The following is a 16,327-nucleotide window of genomic DNA, read 5'->3' as shown; positions in this document are numbered from 1 at the left end:
GTTAGTTTTGCCTCTAACTTTGCGTGGTAGAATGCCCACCGTTTTTCTATAGTAGTCTTTCTTGCTTGATTGATTCCTTTTTCTTTCTCTTTCTTGTTTTTTTCTCCAAAACTGAAATGTTTCCAGATGATGTACTTTTATGTAAAATCACAATGAAGAGAATTTTACAGAGTCAAGACATTGTGCAATATTTGTGATCATTTTAGCAAGTTCAAAATTGGATCATTCCCCTTAAAAGAGGGTAAGCCCTTAGGTACAGAATTAATTTTTTATCTGTGTAAAGGAAACACTGCTCTCCATATAAGATTGTTTTTTAATAAAACAATACAGACATTGAAAAATTACTTTAACAAGAAGGAATTAAAATTAAACACAAATCCTTCAATAGCAGATGTTAAGAAAATAAATCTACCTACTCAGATATATGACAGAGGTAATAAGCAAGGCTTGTGTTAATTAGTTAACCATCAAGAAGAAAACAATCCAGTAATCATTTATGGTGGTGTCTTATATAATTAGCAGTCCTTTAATTTGCAGTTGCAGACAGGTAGCAAAGCTGGGGTATATCAAGTAATTGATGGCTGCTACATTCAGCATCAGCATATGTTATAATCTATGCAGATTTGCCTTAAGGAGGACATAAAATACAGCTGTAGTGCGATTTTTTGTTTCTGCATGCAATAGAATAAATGAACTCTGAATTCAACCAGCCATATCAATCAGTAACGGATTTCACTTATCTTTGCTACCAATTCGGAGATGTGTACACATACGTGTGTTGGCTTCACTCTCACGTGTGATGCTTCTACACATGCGCAGATTGTCCGTGATGCTGTCCAGATGATCTGCAATCTTTTTTGGACAGAGCCTCCCACAACCGCTGCTACTGGTTTGCCCGAACCAGAGCGAACCGGTAGCAATCCACCACTGATATCAGTTTGCAAAAGAGCATGGAAGAGAAATATCTTCCATATTTTGGCTTTCCAATTAAACATGTGGGTTTCATATCTTCTTTAGTATAGATACAGAATTGGCATTCAAGTTAAAACATAAAATAATCCTGCAACTATCCAATGGCATTTTCAGGGTTATTGATAGCTCTTGTACTAAATCCTTACTTTTTAAAAAGATTCGGTTGTGTTTTAATGCATTGCATTAATGCATCGAAAGACCATGGTGTCATGCTCTGGACTCCCCAGGGCATGAAGCCTGGGTAGGTTAGTATGGAGGATAGACCCAAGCAGCACCCACCCCTCTCCATGTCTCTGAAATAATCCAATAGAATGGCAAAGGCTAATACGATTGGTTCCAGCTACATCGCAGGAGTTATCAGAACGTGCTGTAAAGTCACGAACTGCTCCTGGGACTCCTGCTCTGGATTTTGTCTCAAGGTTTACTTCTGAAGTCTTTTCCAATGATGGATATAGCCTCAAGGCAGTGGAGGTTTGGAGTCAGAATTTCCCTTCTCCTAGTGGTTGACCAGGGCATCTTCTGTGTCTTGCCATGCTCTTAGCGTACCACATTGCTTGCAGAAACCGCCTTCATGACCATTGACCTATCTAGCAATATTTCTGCCAGTGTGGTTACTTGACCAATAGCCCTTCAGTAGAAACTAAAGAAAATTTTGCAATCTAACCTATTATTATTATTATTATTATTATTATTATTATTATTATTATTATCATCAATTAGATTTGTATGCCACTCTTCTCCATAGACTCCGTAACCTAACAAAACCCATGAATTCAAAATGTCCTCCAAAACACCAAGATATTTTAAAGCAATAATAACTTATCATTAAGAAATCCACCCACGCAGTAGAATGAAACTATAAGGCATTTCTTAGGAATTTAAATTGCAGTTTCATGCTTAAATAAAAAGTATTTTTTAAAAAAACATGTACAAGAAGCTGTTGAAAATAAACCAAGGCCACACATTCACATGAAATGCCATCTAGTTGAACAAACTTTATACAAGTTTGTATTGCAGCTCCCATTAAGAACTAAATATTTTTCCCCTTGGTGATGATGTAAGTTTTTCCATAGTTCTTACATAAACTGACATTTTAAACAAACTTGCTTAAAGTGCAGGTCTGGATCGGATCAGTGTCTGAGTGAGAAATTATTTGGTAATCGTACTATGCTGCCTGTGAAAGAAAAATGGCATAGAAGTGGAAGAATGCATTTGGCATCCTATCAGGCAACCCACTCACTGGGCATCCATCTTGAGGTTGCACTGGGTTTTATAGGATGCCAGTGATCATCTACATTCATATGACGCAGCATCACTGCAAAGGGAGGGAGGGAGGTAGAAGTCATATAGGCCTTACATCTAAATCACTGTGTCTACTTCTTAGAATTCATTTACTGTCAGTAAAAATTGTTGCTTTTTTGATCCTGTCTAAAAAGTAAAGCCATAAATCTATATAATTCTCTGAAATATCTTGTCATTTGAAAGATATATGTTTATTCATCAAGTATGAAAACAGAATTAATCTTGAGTCTAGCCTAGGGGTAGGCAAAGTTGGCTCTTCTGTGACATGTAAACTTCAACTCCCAGAATTCCTCAGCTAGCATGCTTCGCTCAGGAATTTTGGGAGTTGAAGTCCACAAGTCATAGAAGAGCCAACTTTGGTGGGTTCTAACTTACCTTGCTGCTGGTTCGCATCCTCCCATGCTGCGCAGCTGCACACACCTGCACAATGCTGTAAATTCAAAAACATCTATGTGTGCGCAGAAGCAAAAAACAAGATGGCGGCACCTATGGCGCTGAGAAGAGAGCCAGTTCATAGGCATGGCCGACCAGCCATTACTCCCAATTCGATAAGCAGGGAGAAATTCCAAAGAACTGGCCCGAACTGGGAGGAACCCACTTCTTCTCCATACATACACAAACACATTCCCAATTTCCCCTCCCCACTCATAAACATAGCTCCCTTTATTCTTCCAATAGGTGGCAGCTAATTTTTAGTGCATTTCCATTTTTTCTCCCTCCCCTTACTAGCCCTAATCAAGTGTTCAGATGTAGAGTTTCAAGGGAACAAGAAGATGATCGTAAGGACAAGCTTAGTTCTCTCTCCATCACCTTTCATGTGTTGAGGATTACAGTGATCCCCCGAGTTTCGCGATCTCGATCTTTGCAAAAGGCTATATCGCGATTTTTCCACCCGATGACGTCACTCCCTTCCTTTCTCATCTTTCTTTCTCTCTCTCTTTCTCTATCTTGCTTCTTCCTCTCTCAAACTCTCTTCCTCCCTCTCTCATCTCTTTCTTTCCTTCTCTCTCTTTCTCTATCTCTCCCCCTCTTGCTCTCGAACGGGCAAGCGAAGCGGCCGGGCGGGCGGCCGAACGGGCAAGCGGCAAGCGATCTTGGGGTTTCCCCTTTGCCTGGGCAGCAGGAAGACCCAGGGAAGGTTCCTTCGGCCGCCCAACAGCTGATCTGCTCTGCAGCGCGGCAGCAGCGAGGAGCCGAAGATGGGGTTTCCCCGTTGCCTGGGCAACGGGGAAACCCCATCTTCGGCTCCTCGCTGCTGCCGCGCTGCGGAGCAGATCAGCTGTTGGGCGGCCGAAGGAACCTTCCCTGGGTCTTCCCCGCCGCCCACATGCAAACTCCACCATCTGCGCATGTGCGGCCATGGAAAAAGGGGCGCGCATGCGCAGATGGTGTTTTTACTTCCGCACCACTACATCCCGAAAAATCGATTATTGCGAGGGGTCTTGGAACGCAACCCTCGCGATAATCGGGGGATCACTGTAATTTATTAAGTGCTGTAATTTAGAAAAAACTTCCTTTCTCTCTCTCTTCCTTCTTTCCTTCCTCTCTTCCTCCCCTTTCCTCCCTCCCTCCCTTCCTTCCTCTTCCTTCTTTTCTTTTTTCTTTCCTCTCTTCCTCCCCTTTCTGCCCTCTTCCCTTCTTCTTCCTTCTTGTCAAATCCAGGTTAGATTTCCTGCCGGTTTTCCCTTTGACTTTTTTTTTAAAACAATGGGCACAATGCAAGTTAGGGAGGGTTGCAGAAAACATCCAGGATGCAGGACAGATTGAGAAGTGAGCAAGTGGCTATTTGGATGCGAGTGCGAAGGGACGGTGGAGGTTGTATGGATGGGTGATAGGGAGCAAGTTATGACCTTCCTTGTTAGCTTCCCCATTGCCTTGTAAGAAGTTTTATACTGATAATGAATATAACATAATGTTACACAGCTGAAGTGGCTACTATTTCCCCAAATTTCATTCCCACGGGAATTATAGGTCCAAGATTTTTGATACATTCTGTATGTTACTCCATTTGAACCTTATTGATTCATAAAATGGTTGCCCTATGATGCACCATTTCAACCAACAGAAGGCTACAAACAAACATGAATGAGTTTTAGTGGCATAAAGATTTGTCCACTTTTTCTTCATTGGTGTCACTCTTAGTTAATTATTCTACAGGAAATAATGAATAAAAGAGTACAAGTAATCCTCGACTTACAACAGTTCATTTGGTGACTGTTCTAAGCTACAACAGTACTGAATAAAGTGACTAAGGGGGAAATACTATCAGGTCAGACTGCTTCTCCCAACTGGTAGTAAAAATGCTACCAGTTTGGGCAAACAGGTATTTCTGATGATCAGCTGGGCAACAATCAGCTGTGGCACATGATTTATATTAGCTAGAATCATCAGATTTCCTGCTTTCTAGCTAATCTAAATTCCCCGTTGTTCTACTTACTTTTCCAGACTCAGAATACTTCAAAATGTTCCTTTTGTAGAATTGCACGTGTGCGCTACAGGTCAAGCAAAGTCAATGATTCACTTAACAACTGGAGCAAGAAAGGTCATAAACTGGGGCAAAACTCACTTAACAAATTTTTCATTTAACAACATTAATTTTGGGCTCAATTGTGATTGTGAGTTGAGGACAACTTGTATAGATTAAAGCCAAAAGTGGTGCTAGAAACAGAAACCTATCATAAAATGGTGAGCTTCCAGGAAAATCCGCAAAATATCTGGACAAGTTTTTAAAACTTGGCCATTGCAATGTTCTCAAAGCACTATCGTTCTCAAAATCAAACTGTTGTGTATTCTCCAGCTTGTTAACTATTATAAACCTTTCTTATTTTTTTCTATCCATCCATGTAATTGAAGAAAGGAAGCAAAAATGCATTTGCATAACATAACCACAGGTTGGGTTTTTTTATGTCAAAACTTTAAAACTTCATAATGGTGAAAAACAGCAGAAATCTGTATAAAACCATAACTCTGTTGTAACTATTGATGTTGGCCGACAAGATTGAATATCACTGCCAAGCTTTATAATGAGGAACAACTTTAAAAATTAGCCTCAAGGTAAAGCTTTCATAAAAACACTTTTTAAAAGGACAATTAGTGGTAAACCAACAATAACAGTAGCGGAGAAGCAGCCTATGTTTAAATTAAATACCAGTTGGAACTAATTCTAAAATGCCAAAGTGAGTGGCGAGCATGTACAGTATATGTGTGCATGTTGGTGTGTATATGTCACAAGACATGCAAAGTGATTAGCTTTTAACTCAGCATGTTTATAATAATACCGATGGCTTGCTTTAGGACATGCTAGGAAATTTAGCTGCCCAAGGAGACAAACAAGATCTGCAAAACACAATAACTGCTGGATACATCTGATAGTCTTCTCCATCAAGGATCAGGATAGAGGGGTGGGAGGAATCTAGTTGACTAGCATACATGGATCTGTCTTCCCAGAGAATGAATTTAGTTGCATTAAGTCTGAGATTTTGATCTTGTTTAGATTGTATTTATATTAAAATTGCTTTTAACAGTTTTTTAAGGCTGTCTTAAACATTGTTTTTATTGTACGCCACCGAAAATCATATCTGCTATCAATCAAAAATTTGATGAATAATTGTAAGTCAATAAATTTTGTGGGCTCAGGCACAGCCATACTTGCTGAGATAGTTATTTCTATCCCCTCGTAGGACATACTCAGGATCCAAGCATAGTTGAGTCAAAGCTGTTTTTCAGCTATTTAGCTTAATAACATGTTTTATCATTTGGAAGCCCTAGAGGTAGGTTTTTAATCTGCTCAAATGGCATCAGATCACATAAAGTTTTAGTCACTCTTTATAGCATCTTTATCCATGATGGTGCTTCTCATGCAATGGCAAGCTGGTTGCAATTATGAGTCCACCGAGCAATGTGTTTCTTCATTTAAATGGTAATGAGGCCAGGTACATCTTCAATTTAGAAAAAAATGAACAAGTCATAAAAGATGCTATATAGTAGGATAAGCGTTTTGGGGTAATGGGCCGCACTTCATCTTTACTTGAGATTATGGGTACCATATTTCCAAGAGGAAGATGGGAACAGGTTGAAAGGGGAGTTCAGCAAAATAGAAACAAAGTAGAATTAAATTACAGCAAATGAACATATTTGCTTTTAAAATATTTAATTATCTATATTGTACTGATCAATCATATTAAAAAAAAGTTAGAACCCACTGATAATTTGATCAGAATTTTATGGGACCTTACATATTTAATTTTGCCTTGTAGGTTACTTTGCATAAGAGATATATGCAGTGAAGGGCTACCCAAATTTTTACTACCATTGTGGGTGTAGCTTATGCAGGATGCCCTGCATTTTCTTTCAACTTTCAGTGCAAATTGGGTGCTCTGGGGTGGAGCTCCATTTTTGCTACCCCACTGTGTTCCCACCACCACTACCCATCCGGGCAGCAGCCCACTCCTGGATATATAGGTATAAATATATAAACATATACATTCACAGAAAAGTTATAACTATTTGGAGACCTGTTAGGGTTTATTAGGTTTTCTTAAAAAAAATATTTTACTCACAATCCAGCTGGGATGGATTTTTTATGTTTGATATTCTTTTCCTTTTTTGCACATGGTTTTCCCCTTTTTGTTGTTAGTGTTGGATGTATGTTTTTCTGTTTTTCTGTTTGTCTGTTTTGCATTTTATTCTTGTTGATAAAACAAGTATCTGTATAAAAACACATAAAAGTAGCCACCCATGACTTTAATGGTAATGCAAGAGAAAATGAAAAAAAAAATCAATTTAATAAGAAGAGCAAGGAAAACACCCAAACTACTAAAGTCTAAATAGGTATCAAGAGATTTGTTTTCTAATTCCCACTGAATATGGGAAAATTGGTTTAGATATGTCATGTACCAATAGAAGAGAATATTTGTAGCTCCTAGTTGAATTGTGAGGTCCTTGGTGCTTTCTGAACTTGTTGGGGGTTTTTTCCCAGGTATTTCATTACACAGCTATGTAGGGCTCCACATATCTTACTTCCACCCAGAGAATATTAGCAACTCTGTATAAAGGGGAGGAACCTTTATATTTAGCTAGATATAATCCTAAAGGAAGTTCCTGAAAAATGCAAATTAGTTTGTAAATATTTAGCAGTTTGGCAATAGCATGGAAAGTATGGGATTCATTTTTCCTTGAACAATTTACAGACAGAAAACAGAATAGCAGAAGCAGCATAAAGTTCTAAAGAACATAAAGTTCTAAAATATGATTTAACACTGCAAATTTGGATAGTATCTTAATAGTATTCTCTCCTATAACCAAGTATTCTTCTCATTGAATTATCATGGGATTATCAGCCTATCCAATGAGTTGGTGGAGAATTCACTTAGGCACAAAAAACAGGATGGCAAGGGGGTGGCAACACTACCTAGGTAGTGATATCTCCTTTCAATTGATTAAATTAATTCATTAATTCAGAGACAAATAATTGCAATTTTGAAACCAGGGAAGAATTCAAACCATCCCCAAAGTGCAGCTCAGTTGCTTTTCTCTGTGTCATCTACAAACTTCTAGAAAGACTTGTGTTAAACACAAAGCTGGATTTTACTTCAGACATGGCTGTAGCAATCAATTCTTTGTATTAACTTCCTATCAGGAGAATGGATCCCAAAAGAAAATGAAAAATGCTATTTTTCTTGGCGGCCTATGGTACTATTTGGAAAGAAAGACTTCTCAAACTGATCAAATTATACCTTGTCATAACATCATCACCTTGATTGACAACGTGCTGAATATCAGATTGTTTCAAGTTTTCACAGAATAGAAGCAAATATCATAAGGCTACCACAAGGATCAGTTCTAACTGCTGCTCTTTTTTAATTTTCACACCTATGATCTGCTGAAACTGTTTCTTGGCATTTTATTTACGCCCATGGTATCACGAACCAACTTCAGTGATGCAGATGCCATCACATCTCAGGATCTCAGAAGCTGGACAACTACTTCAAAAAAAAAATGCTGCTTCCAACCAAGTCTAACAAAAACAGAAGTAGCCACATTCCACATCAGCAATAGGTATGCAAATTAACAGCCTTCACTGAAGTTCCAGAACGGTATTGTTCTGGTACAAATCAACTTTTCCCAGTCAGATAACTCAGCACAATGAAATATTACAGATCATTTTATTACAGGAATTCTCACAATAACTCACAGTTATGATGTGATTCTTCTGCAGTATAATCTTTCCCATTGTGCAGGTAAAAAGAGGTTGAATTGACCCAGACTCTAGGTGGGGCATCTACATGCTGGCTGGCTTAGTGAAAGAGTGAAGGCAAAGACCCTCTGGAATGTTCTCTCCAATTACTCCTCATCCCGAGTCAGAGCCAATAGGAATACACAAATGCGGTCACATGTAGAACTACATTACCCAGAGTGAAATTTCACTACATTTCCCCTAATGCAATATCTTAAAGAGACATGCCTAAATACAGTCCTACTATCTCTGTCTCTGGGGACAGCACACGTATTTTACAATGTAATAACTCTCTGAAGTACCTGGAGGTAGCAGTGGACAGATCACTAATCTTCCAACACCTGGAAAAACAGCTGCAAAATTGAAAAGCTACAACAATTTACTGTACAGACTGGCTGGAACATCTAGGAATGCTGATGCACCCTATGAACAATAGCCCTGTCTTTGGTTTATTCCACAGCTGAATATTGTAGTTTAACAACACCCAGACCCAAATGGTTAATGTCCAACTCCATCAAATGATGTGTACCATTTGGCACGTTGCATCCCACCCCTGTTCACTGGTTACCAGAACTTAGCAATACTTCCCAACATTAGAAGACAACAAGCTCTCGTCCGATACAGTCAAGGACACTGAACATTCACCAGGACAATGCTATCACAAGATTGAAGTCCCATAAGCCAGCTTAGAAAACAACTTTCCACTTAACATCTACCCAGTTTAACCCTGAGAAGAAGAATCGTCCAAGATACCTTCTTGTGTCCTGACCATTAGTGATCTTTCTACCAAGCCACCTGGTTTTGACCTGCCTCCCTTGATCTGGTCAAAATTGATCAGAATTAGAAGTGCCTATGCCCTGTATCAGTGGGGATGGAAAGATTCCCCTCGTTGCAATTGTGATGATGATATGCAACTATTAAACATATTGTGCAAGATTGCCCATGACATGCATTCTCTGCTCACCTAGAAGAAGTGCATGGAGCAATGTCAGAGGCGATCACCTGGATCAGTAGTGGGTTCTAACACCCTTTACTACTAGTTTGTGCATGAGCTTACAAGTGATGGTTCTGCACATGCACAGAAGTGTCTCAGACAGGTGGGTGGAGCCTCCCACCACTGGTGCTACCAGTTCTTAGAACCAGGTCGCACCGGGAGCAACCCATCACCAGCCTGGATAGTTGAATTGGGTAGCCAGTTACAAGGCCACTGCCACATCACCATAGAAGTTTTACTTATAATGATGTGGACTGTATGTCAAGAATAAACAATATTCTAAGTGATATCCCATGTAAGGCAAAAGAAGGTTGTGAATATGTAAAATGGTGATAATGCTGAGTCACAATGACTCAGGCTGCAACCCGATTGGGCCAGAGCATTATAAGAATGAAAGCACCTTTGCAGTGTGTGTGGTTTTGTTGGATTTGTTGGATAGCTGGTTGATGGTTTAGTTTGGTTTAACTATCTTACCAACAGTATCAATCTTAATGCTTCAATCAGACCACAAACTAAACCATCAACCAGCTATCCAACAAATCCAACAAAACCACACACACTGCAAAGGTGCTTTCATTCTTATAATGCTCTGGCCCAATCGGGTTGCAGCCTGAGTGTACATGAAGGTATAGCAAACCTTACTTACAAGTAGCTATTATAATAATTCTGGTTTAACTATCTTACCAACAGTATCAATCTTAATGCTTCAATCAGACCACAGAGTTATTATAATAGCTACTTATAAGTAAGGTTTGCTATACCTTCATGTACTGTGATACCGCGTCTTATGAACCCCTCTTCATACGAACTTTCGTGATACGAACCCAGTGTTTAAGTTTTTTTGCCTCTTCCTCCGAACTATTTTCACCTTACGAACCCAAGCCGCCGCTGCTGGGATGCCCCAAAGTGCTGGGATTTCCCTAGGAATCCCCACCTCTGAACTTCCGTTGCCAGCCAAAGTGCCCTGTTCTTGCATTGCTGGGATTTCCCTGAGGCTCCCCTCACTGGGATTCCCTTCATTTTTGCCCACGCTGCTTTGAATCCCAGCGACAAACTCTCCCCTTCCAAACTGCATGGCGAAAATGAGCTCAGTGGGGTGGACAAAAACAGGAGGGAAAGACTCATGGAGCTCAAGAGAGGCTCTTTTTGCCTTGCTTCATTGGGACTGCCACCTGTTGCCACCTCTCACTGTCCCTCCCCCCACTCCGTTCATCTCAGCTTTGTTTGCCCGCCGCTTTTTTTTTTTTTAAGCCTTAATGTTTTGGATTTTCCTAATGGGCTTGCACGCATTATTGGCTTTTCCATTGATTCCTATAGGAAACATTGTTTCATCTTATGAACTTTTCACCTTACGAACCTCATCCTGGAACCAATTAAGTTTGTAAGACGAGGTATTACTGTACATAGTTAAAGTGAAGTATATTCTGTAAAGAGAAGAAGAAAAAAGAAAGCATTTTTTTGAATATACTGAAGAGTAAAATTACTCAAACCTGTTCCTTCTGAACTGTCTTCATTATTTATCCATGTTGGTTCCTGAGTTCCTAGCTGAGCATTCTGGCATCTATCCAGTTCCTAGCCATTTGCTTTCAAACTGGAATTTTATGGACACTGTATATATGTTTACTTCTCTCCAATTATGTTCTCATTATACTAATCATAAATTACTATACAACTTCACTTTCTAATGTGTGGACTTCAACTCTCACACGTCCCAATATGTATGCTTATTGTTCTACTTATAGAGAGTATTCAAGTGGAGAAATCAAGTATTACCTCTCATAATGCATTGCTAAACCAGTATTTTGCAATTCAGGCAATTCAGAAGCTATCCAACCTGCTTGGGGGTAAGGATGATGTTCACTATCTACAGACATGGCAAGCTAAAACTCAACTATTCTATTTGCAAATAATACTGAGAAATCCACCTGAGGGGATGAGCTCTAATTATTGTTCTATTTGCTTTAATGCTGTGAAATTTCACACTCGCACACACACACTCACTCACTCACGCACACACACACACACAACTACAATGTTTATCTAGAAGTCAGTCCTATTGAACCTCTAGTGGGAAATCTAAAGGAAAGTCTTCATGGCATCAGACCAGAATATCTCCGGGACCGGCTTATGCCACACGAATCCCAGCGATCGATTAGATCCCACAGAGTTGGCCTTCTCCAGGTCCCGTCGACTAAACAATGTCGTTTGGCGGGTCCTGGGGAAGAGCCTTCTCTGTGGCGGCCCCGACCCTCTGGAACCAGCTCCCCCCTGAGATTAGAACTGCCCCCACCCTCCTTGCCTTTTGTGAACTCCTTAAAACCCACCTCTGCCGTCAGGCATGGGGGAACTGAGATAACTTCCCCAGGCCTATACTGTTTATGTATGGTATGTTGTGTGCATTTTTTTTAAATTATGAGGTTTTAGTTTTAATTATTATATTTATATTGTACATTATTTTTCTATTACTGTTGTGAGTCGCCCCGAGTCTACAGAGAGGGGCGGCATACAAATTTAATAAATAAATAAATAAATAAAGTGGTGGAATGAGCCTTTGTTACATTTGTGGCTAACAAAAAACCAGCAGTGTTCAATCACCTAACTCAGAAAGAATCCCATTATTTTTTTTGTTCCCAGAAAATGCAAATGAATTACATTTGACAATTGGTATCTGCACTGTTACTGCAAAGTTCCATGTAAGAAATTAATGCCCAAATAAATTAAGATTAAAATATCGACCGTTACGCATTAAACAGAAACACTGATTCAGTTTACTTTATGTTTTTAATTGTGTTGCATGTCCATGGCACTTTCTTCTGTCTCTTGGACATTTACAACCAGAAGAATGGGAGAGACTTTCCAAATAATGCTGCAATAAAGATGATGCCTTTGTTCTTATGCGATCACCGTGGCTTGACCTAGAAAAGCAGCACTGTTGGCTTACGGATCAAACACTCACCAGCTGTTCTCAGAAGCCCAGCCTTAGCAACCCATACCTAGACATGTTATTTAAATATATATAGCTTCTATTTAAGAGCACAAAAGACTCCAATCTCCTGAGCAACGACAGTGCTTTCTGTTTTATATCAAGCATCACCAGTTTGACAAACATCTGGTAAAATACTGCAAATAGATCAAGGGTGAAATGCTCCTGGGTTCACTCGTGCCTATCGGTTGTCAGACAGCCAGTCGTGAAAGGAGTGCAAAGCTCCACCCACCTGGATAATAATAATAATAATTTATTAGATTTGTATGCTGCCCCTCTCCGAAGTTGGATGGCGCCATTTGGGTTATTTTATCCTCTGCGCATCCACAAAGCATTATGTGCATGCGCAGAGGGTTAAAGAACCCAAATGGTGGTGTGAGGGTGGGTGGATAGAGGCTCGTGCTCCCTTCATGACCAGCTCTCCAATGACCAATAGGCACGAGCAACTTTTTATCAGATATTTGTCAGACTGGTGTGCTTGATATAAAACATTTCACCCCTGAAATAGATTTACATTAAAATGTATCAAATCATAATAGAAAAAAGCAAAGTGTCTCCTTTTATTTTCTGTTCCCTATCTTTCTCCCTTCTGTTCTACTGTTTCACTACTTTTACATAATGTGTTTCCAATGCTTCTAAGTTCCACCACTTGTATTTCCCCAAATGTTACTCTCCTGCTTTCATTTTTAAAGCCCTACATCTTTCCTTCTTTTTGGAAAATGAATCACCCTCTTGCTACTTCCTGATGGATCTCAACGTTACCCCAACTACCACCAGTAGCCTACACAGCTGTATTTTAATTCCCTCAAAGCCTCCTTCCTTTGTCTTGGTCCATTATTTGTTTGTTTGTTTGTTTGTTTGTTTGTTTGTTTCAATACAAATTGAAAGTTAAAGAGAATAAAAACATGTATTGCTCTCCTATATCTCCTATACCTTTCTTCTATTCCTATATCTCTTCTTCTATTCTTTCATTGATATGTTCTATTCCTCTAACTTCTCTTCTATTCTTTCTTAGATATATTTTACTTTGAGTATATCCTCTATAACCTTCATCGTGTATTTTACTATGTGTTTACCCACTAAAACCCTCATTGTGTATTGGACAAAATCAATAAATAAAATAAATAATAAATAAAATGTAGCAGTAAATATCAGGGAAAGGACAGAAGAAAAGATATGAGAATAGAATACGTCAATGAAGAGTAGAGGAAAGGATATATGAATGGGAGAAAAGATATATAAAATATAGGAGAGATATATACATGTTTCTTCTTGTGGAAAGGAATGAAACCAAGTTCCACACAGTAGACACAGTTCTGATGCTGCCCACATTGTCCTCTCCTAAACTGACCAATCAAAGAAAATTTGTAAGTACAACAGTATTGTTAAGGCAGACTCTTTTCCCTTGGTCGTTGTGAGCTTTTCTGCAAAGATTTCCTCAAGTAGCTTTCCCTCGTCAGAGAATGCTATACTTCCTTGATGTCCGTTTCATCCTTTTATGTTTCCCATAATACTCAGCTGCTAGCTGGACATCAGCACCTACAGACCAGGAGTAGAACAGATATGTCTTTAATAGGGAAAAGACTTTGAAGGGCAGACATGCATGGATTTTTTTTAAAAAAAAATCCCATTATTTGTTTTTGAGAATTGTTAACCTGGGAAATGCTCTACCAGCAGTTGTGTTAATGGAAAGAAAATGTGGAGATTCTCCACTGAACATTAAGCATCCTTTCTTTACATCTTAGGAACATAGTAATTAAAATAAAGCAAGACTAACTTCTCATTTCAGGATGCCTGTTCAGATTGTGGAAAACATTTTAAACGAGGTCATTTGAGGGGGAAAGGGGGAGCTACTTCTCCTTTTCCTTCCTAGTCTCACAACAGCAGGAAAGACGAGATCTGTGTAGACACCAATGTGAGGGTGAACATTATTATATCAGTGGAAGACAGGATCAATCAACAATTAGCTTAAACAAAAGGCTTTATTGAAGTAATCAAATTTCATGACTCTGCAGGTTGTGATGAGCTAAAGTTCTGGAAAGATTATGCCTGCATCTCAAGATTCAGTCTCTTCTAATCAATCCAAATTCACAATACTTAGGTATGTCTGTATACATAAAGGGAGTGCAATGTCTCAGTGGTTAAAGATGCTGGGCTTGTCAGCTGGAAGCTGACAACCCAGGTTCGAGACCTGAGTGCCCGTTACTTGGACCAGGTCCTCCCACCCAGCAGTTTGAAAGCATGGAAAATGTGGGGAAATAATAATGTTCCATTCACCTCAGCATATAGTCCTGCTGGCCACATGACCACGGAAATATCTTTGGTCAATGCTGGCTCCCTTGGCTAAGAAACGAAGATGAGCACCATGCTTTGCAGTCAGAAACAATTGGATGGAATAAATCTTTACTTTTTTTAACTTTTACTTTTTTGGGTGGGTTCTAACTTACCTCACGGTCGTTTCGCTTCCTGCCATCTCACATGAGCAGTGGCAAAAAATTTAAAAAATCAAACCCATCCACCCATCAAACTGACAGGAAATTTCTCCTCAGTTCTAGTTTGCTTCTCTCTGTTGTGTCTATAGGTCAGTTTAATAAAGATACCCGCCCCTATTCCTTGGGTGGGAAAATACTGAGACAGGATTGGTTGGCTCAGCCTGGCAGCAAGGATATAAATAGCTGCCAGGCACAGCCATGTTGTTGTTGTATTACTAGTTCCAGTTGACTATAACTTGTTCCAATAAATTGTTAATGGTTCACAGACTACGCTGTCTCATTCCTGCACGGACTTAACAGTCTCCCTGATTAGTTTCCATCCATTGCATCTTGTCCTGCCTTCAGGTCCTCTGGAGAATAGACTGATTCTCTTTTCTTTGTGGCAGCGCTTTAGATATTAAAACACTGTTACCATGTCAACCCTAATCCTTTTTGTCAGGACAGGGGAATCTAGCCTTCTATGCTCCATGGGGTTGCAAAGAGTCGGACATGGCTTAGTAACTGAACAACAACATTCTATTTCTTAGGCTAAGAAAGGGAGACTGGGATTACGTTGATTATTAAGAACACTTTATGAGAATTAAATGCACTTTCACTCAGCGCCCGACAGAGAACTAAGTTGAATAGTCAGAGTTCAAGTTAATAAGTAACATAAACATCTGGATGTAATCCACAGTGGATAGCTGGATGTATAGAGGGGAAGACAACTGCTGGGAAGTTCCCTCTAGAAGTTTGAGAACTCTTTAAATCCTGGTGTGGGAATATCTCGGTTTGCCAATGTGGAGACCTCTAGTGCTGTTGTTGTGTCCAACCTATCATGACCTTGTGGACAATGTTTCTCCAGGCCTTCCTGTTCTCTACCATCCCCCAGAGTCCATTTTATTTATTTTATTTTTATTTATTGAGTGATTGATTGATTTTGTCCAATACATAATGAGGTTTTTAGTGGGTATACACATAGTAAAATACATAATGGGGGTTATAGAGGATATACTCATAGTAAAATATATCTAAGAAAGAACAGACGAAGAGATATAGGAATAGAAGAAAGGTATAGGAGATATAGGAGAGCAATAGGACAAGGGACGGAAGGCACTCTAGTGCGATTGTACTCGCCCCTTACTGACCTCTTAGGAATCTGGATAGGTCAACCGTGGATAATCTAAGGGTAAAGTGTTGGGGGTTTGGGGATGACACTATGGGGTCCGGTAATGAGTTCCATGCTTCGACAACTCGGTTACTGAAGTCATATTTTTTACAGTCAAGTTTGGAGCGGTTAATATTAAGTTTAAATCTGTTGTGAGCTCTTGTGTTGTTGTGGTTGAAGCTGAAGTAGTCGCCAACAGGCA

The 16,327-nt window shown here is 39.5% G+C and overlaps 1 protein-coding gene across 1 annotated transcript in view; it reads right to left on the bottom strand.

Moving 5' to 3' along the window:
• Positions 1-1,000: 1,000 nt before the first annotated feature.
• CD74 (CD74 molecule) overlaps positions 1,001-16,327 on the bottom strand; it is a 119,204-nt gene continuing 103,877 nt past the window's right edge. The window contains exon 10 of the mRNA XM_070739067.1: positions 1,001-1,011. The gene's annotated coding sequence lies outside the window, so the exon portion shown is untranslated. The remainder of the gene's footprint in view (positions 1,012-16,327) is intronic.

Source organism: Erythrolamprus reginae, chromosome 2 (assembly GCF_031021105.1).
Source record: "Erythrolamprus reginae isolate rEryReg1 chromosome 2, rEryReg1.hap1, whole genome shotgun sequence".
Taxonomy (NCBI): Eukaryota; Metazoa; Chordata; class Lepidosauria; order Squamata; family Dipsadidae; genus Erythrolamprus; species Erythrolamprus reginae.
This window is presented reverse-complemented; position numbering and strand designations above follow the sequence as displayed.